The sequence below is a fragment of the Triticum aestivum genome, chromosome 1A (genome assembly GCF_018294505.1).
Source record: "Triticum aestivum cultivar Chinese Spring chromosome 1A, IWGSC CS RefSeq v2.1, whole genome shotgun sequence".
In the NCBI taxonomy this organism is placed as follows: Eukaryota; Viridiplantae; Streptophyta; class Magnoliopsida; order Poales; family Poaceae; genus Triticum; species Triticum aestivum.
The window spans coordinates 597,622,868-597,628,800 of NC_057794.1; positions in this window are offsets into that span (position 1 = coordinate 597,622,868).

Genomic DNA, 5,933 nt, shown 5'->3' on the forward strand with positions numbered 1-5,933 from the left:
ATCTATTTCAGTCAATCACATACATTGGAAACCAATAATAGAAATACGCATCTCAAATCACAGAAAATACTTTGACAACTTTAGTTTCATAAATTTTATTTATGTTATTAAAGTTTATTTTATTTTATTTTGTTTCTACTTATATATTTTATTAAAGTTTATATTATTTTGTTTCTAATTACTTATTTATTTTATTTTATGATAATTATTTTTGCTTTAAAGTTTGTAACAAAAAAGTTCTTTATGAAAATTCTGTGAACTCCTGACTTTTTGTGTGTTCAAAATGCACCATTCAAAGCCACATCATCAATTTTCAACCCTTTTCTGACTTCATTTGTTATTTTTCATGCATTTACTGATTATTTTGAGCTATACGACCCTGAAATTGAAAAGCATTTCAAATGAACTCTGAAAAGGTTGAAAGTTGGCATGCTATCATCATTTCATCCACATAGCATGTGCAAGAAAGTTGAGAGGGTTACGGCAAAAACTGGATGCACTTCGTGTACAAAATGGACAATCTCTTTCAAAGTATCAGGATTTCATACGGAAACTTGTCTGTTACAACAGGCATTTCAAATAAACTACGAAAAGGTTGAAAGTTGGTATGGTATCATCATAATAGTTGTGGAGAGAAAGTCTTCAATTTTTCTTCGCTTGTGTCCTTTCCTTATTGCGCCGTAACCATGGATAATCTTCATCATTTATCAGGATGCATGGGTCAGCCTTGACTTTGAAGGGAGGAATTTCATGAAACTTTTCATAATCTTCGTACATGTCTATCTTGCCGTCCACTCCCACGATGTCCCTTTTTCCGGACAGAACTATGTGGCGCTTTGGCTCATCGTATGATGTATTCGGTTCCTTATCTTTTCTTTTTCTCGGTTTGGTAGACATGTCCTTCACATAGATAACCTGTGCCACATCATTGGCTAGGAAGAACAGTTCATCAGTGTACCCAAGATTGTTCAGATCCACTATTGTCATTCTGTACTATGGGTCTACCTGTACCCCGCCTCCTAACAGATTGACCCATTTGCACTTAAACAAAGGGACCTTAAAATCATGTCCGTAGTCAAGTTCCCATATGTCCACTATGTAACCATAATATGTGTCCTCTCCCCTCTCGGTTGCTGCATTAAAGCGGACACCGCTGTTTTGGTTGGTGCTCTTTTGATCTTGGGCGATCATGTAAAATGTATTCCCATTTATCTCATATCCTTTGTAAGTCAACATAGTCGAAGATGGTCCCCTGGACAACGAGTACAACTCATCACAAACAGTGTTGTCACCACTGAGATGTGTTTCCAACCAACTGCTGAAATTCCTGATGTGTTCACATGTAATCCAGTCGTCGCACTGCTCTGGGTGTTTGGAGCGCAGACTGTTCTTGTGTTGATCGACATACGGGGTCACCAAGGTAGAGTTCTGTAGAACTGTGTAGTGTGCTTGAGACCAATAATATCCGTCCCTGCATATTATTGAGTCCCCTCCAAGCGTGCCTTTTCCAGTCAGTCTCCCCTCATACCGCGATTTAGGGAGACCTATCTTCTTAAGGCCAGGAATGAATTCAACACAAAACCCAATGACATCCTCTGTTTGATGGCCCATGGAGATGCTTCCTTCTGGCCTAGCACGGTTACGGACATATTTCTTTAGGACTCCCATGAACCTCTCAAAGGGGTACATATTGTGTAGAAATACAGGGCCCAGAATGACAATCTCGTCAACTAGATGAACTAGGACGTGCGTCATGATATTGAAGAAGGATGGTGAGAACACCAGCTCGACACTGACAAGACATTGCACCACATCACTCCTTAGCCTTGGTATGATTTCCGGATCGATCACCTTCTGAGAGATTGCATTGAGGAATGCACATAGCTTCACAATGGCTAATCGGACGTTTTTCGGTAGAAGTCCCCTCAATGCAACCGGAAGCAGTTGCATCATAATCACGTGGCAGTCATGAGACTTTAGGTTCTGGAACTTTTTCTCTGGCATATTTATTATTCCCTTTATATTCGATGAGAAGCCAGTCGGGACCTTCATACTAAGCATGCATTCAAAGAATATTTCCTTCTCTTCTTTAGTAAGAGCGTAGCTGGCAGGACCTTCCTACTGCTTTGGAGGCATGCCGTCTTTTTTGTGCAAATGTTGCTGGTCCTCCCGTGCCGCAGCAGTATCTTTTGTCTTCCCATACACGCCCAAGAAGCCTAGCAGGTTCACGCAAAGGTTCTTCGTCACGTGCATCACGTCGATCGAAGAGCGGACCTCTAGGTCTTTCCAGTAGGGTAGGTCCCAAAATATAGATTTCTTCTTCCACATGGGTGCGCGTCCCTCAGCATCATTCGGAACAGCTAGTCCGCCGGGACCCTTTCCAAAGATTATGTGTAAATCATTGACCATAGCAAGTACGTGATAACTGGTATGCATGGTGGGCTTCTTCCGTTGACCTGCCTCGCCTTTGAAATGCTTGCCTTTCTTTCGACATTGATGGTTGGTCGGAAGAAATCGACGATGGCCCAGGTACACATTCTTCCTGCATTTGTCCAGGTATATACTTTCAGTGTGAGCTAAACAGTGTGTTGCATGTGTGGTATCCCTTGTTTGTTTGTCCTGAAAGGTTACTGGGAGCGGGCCAATCGTTGATGGTTACAAACAGCAACGCGTGCAGGTTAAATTCCTCCTGTTTGTGCTCATCCCATGCACATACACCGTTTACATTCCACAACTATAAAAGTTCTTCAACTAATGGCCTTAGGTACACATCAATGCCATTGCCGGGTTGCTTAGAGCCTTGTATGAGAACTGGCATCATAATGAACTTCCGCTTCATGCACATCCAAGGAGGAAGGTTATACCTACATAGAGTCATGGGCCAGGTGTTGTGATTGCTGCTCTGCTCCCCAAAAGGATTAATGCCATCCGCGCTTAAACCAAACTATACATTCCTTGGTCACGTGCAAACTCAGCCCAGTACTCTCTCTCGATTTTTCTCCACTGCGACCCGTCAGCGGGTGCTCTCAACTTCCCGTCTTTCTTACGGTCCTCACTTCGCCATCGCATCAACTTGGCATGCTCTTCGTTTCTGAACAGTCGTTTCAACCGTGGTATTATAGGAGCATACCACATCACCTTCGTAGGAACCCTCTTCCTACGAGGATCGCCGTCAACATCACCAGGGTCATCCCGTCTGATCTTATACTGCAATGCACCGCATACTGGGCATGCGTTCAAATCCTCGTACACACCGCGGTAGAGGATGCAGTCATTAGGGCATGCAGGTATCTTCTGCACCTCCAATCCTAGAGGGCATACGACCTTCTTTTCTACGTACGTACTGTCGGGCAATTCGTTATCCTTTGGAAGCTTCTTCTTCAATATTTTCAGTAGCTTCTCAAATCCTTTGTCAGACATAGCATTCTCTGCCTTCCACTGCAACAATTCCAATATGGTACCGAGCTTTGTGTTGCCATCTTCGCAATTGGGGTACAACCCTTTTTTGTGATCCTCTAATATGCAATCGAATTTCAGCTTCTCCTTTTGACTTCCGCATTGCGTCCTTGCATCGCCAATGACCCGGCGGAGATCATCATCATCGGGCACATCATCTAGTTCCTCTTGATCTTCAGCAGCTTCCCCTGTTGCAGCATCATCGAGCACATCGTCTAGTTCCTCTTGATCTTCAGCAGCTCCCCCCGTTGCAGCATCACCGTATTCAGGGGGCACATAGTTGTCATCGTCCTCTTCTTCTTCGCTGTCTTCCATCATAACCCTGCTTCATCCAAACATTATAGTGTGGCATGAAACCCATATAAAGCAGGTGGGTGTGAAGGATTTTCCGATTAGAGTAAGACTTCATATTCCCACATATAGGGCATGGACAACACATAAAACCATTCTGCTTGTTTGCCTCAGCCACTTCGAGAAAATTATGCACGCCCTTAATGTACTCGGAGGTGTGTCTGTTACCATACATCCATTGCCGGTTCATCTGCGTGCATTATATATAATTATGTGTGTCAAAAGTAAGAAAATCAGACAAGTATCTATCTAAAGTAAGAAAATCAGACAAGTATCTATCTGAAGTAAAAAATCATAAAGAAGATAGGAACAAGATGCTTACCACGGTGGTGCCAGCGACGAGATCGGCGCGGGTGATCAACGGCGGTGAAGACGGGGATGGGGCGTGACGGACCGCTAAACCTAGACAAATCTCGGGAAAAATGGAGCTCAGAGGTCGAGCTTCGAGAGGAGAAAACTTAACTAGCGTGGCTCAGGCATTTCATCGAACACCTCATGTGCATAGGAGGTGAGCTAGAGCACCCAAATGCCCTCCCCTCGCGGGCCAAAAAAACAGAGCAGTGTGGACTGCTCTGCTGGCCGGCGAGGGGGTATATATAGGCAACTCATTTGTCCCGGTTCGTGGTTGGAACCGGGACTAAAGGCCCCCCTTCTGTCCCGGTTCTAGGCACAAACCAAGACCAATGGCTATGGGCCAGGATCGAGGCCCATTGGTCTCGGTTCGTGCCTAGAACCGGGATAAATGGGTCCACATAAATCGGGACAAATTCCTCCCGAGGCCCGGCTGGGCCCCTGGGCGCACGAACCGGGACGTATGCCCCCCATGGGTCCCGGTTCTTGACTGAACTGGGACTAATGGGCTTGGCAGGCTCAAACCAAAGCCATGTTTTCTACAAGTGAAAATAAATAGTAAACTAGAATTGTAGATCAGAAACTTATATGATATGAAGTAGACCCGAGGGCCATAGGTTTCACTAGTGGCTTCTCTCAAGATAGCATATATTACGGTGGGTGAACAAATTACTGCCGAGCAATTGATAGAAAAACACATAGTTATGAGAATATCTAGGCATGATCATGAACATAGGCATCATGTCCGTGTCAAGTAGACCGAAACAATTTTGCATCTACTACTAATACTCCACACATCGACCGCTATCCATCATGCATCTAGAGTATTAAGTTCATAAGAACAAAGTAACGCATTAGGCAAGATGACATGATGTAGAGGGATAAACTCAAGCAATATGATATAAAACCCATCTTTTTATCCTCGATGGCAACAATACAATACGTGCCTTGGTGCCCCTACTGTCACTGGGAAAGGACACCGCAAGATTGAACCCAAAGCTAAGCACTTCTCCCATTGCAAGAAAGATCAATCTAGTAGGCCAAACTAAACTGATAATTCGAAGAGACTTGGAAAGATATCAAATCATGCATATAAGAATCCAGAGAAGAATCAAATATTGTTCATAGATAATCTTGATCATAAACCCACAATTCACCGGATCTCGACAAACACACCGCAAAAAGAATTACATCGAATAGATCTCCAAGAACATCGAGGAGAACTTTGTATTGAGATCGAAAGAGAGAGAAGAAGCCATCTAGCTAATAACTATGGACCCGAAGGTCTGTGGTAAACTACTCACACATCATCGGCGAGGCTATGGTGTTGATGTAGAAGCCCTTCGTGATCGAATCCCCATCCGACAGATTGCCAGAAAAGGTGCCCAGATGGGATCTCATGGGTACAGAAGGTTGCGGCGGTGGAAAAGTGGTTTCGTGGCTCCTTTGGATGTTTTCAGGGTATAAGAGTATATATAGGTGAAAGAAGTAGGTCGGTGGAGCTACGAGGGGCCAACGAGGGTGGAGGGCGCGCCTCCCTACGTCGTGGCCGCCTCGTTGCTTCCTTGACCTCCACTCCAAGTCTCCTGGATTGTGTTTGTTCCAAAAAAGATCCTCCCAAAGGTTTCATTCCATTTGATATTCCTTTTCTGTGAAACACTGAAATAGGCAAAAAAACAGCAACTGGCACTGGGCCTCCGGTTAATAGGTTAGTCCCAATAATATAAAAGTGCATATTAAAGCCCATTAAACATCCAAAACAGATAATATAATAG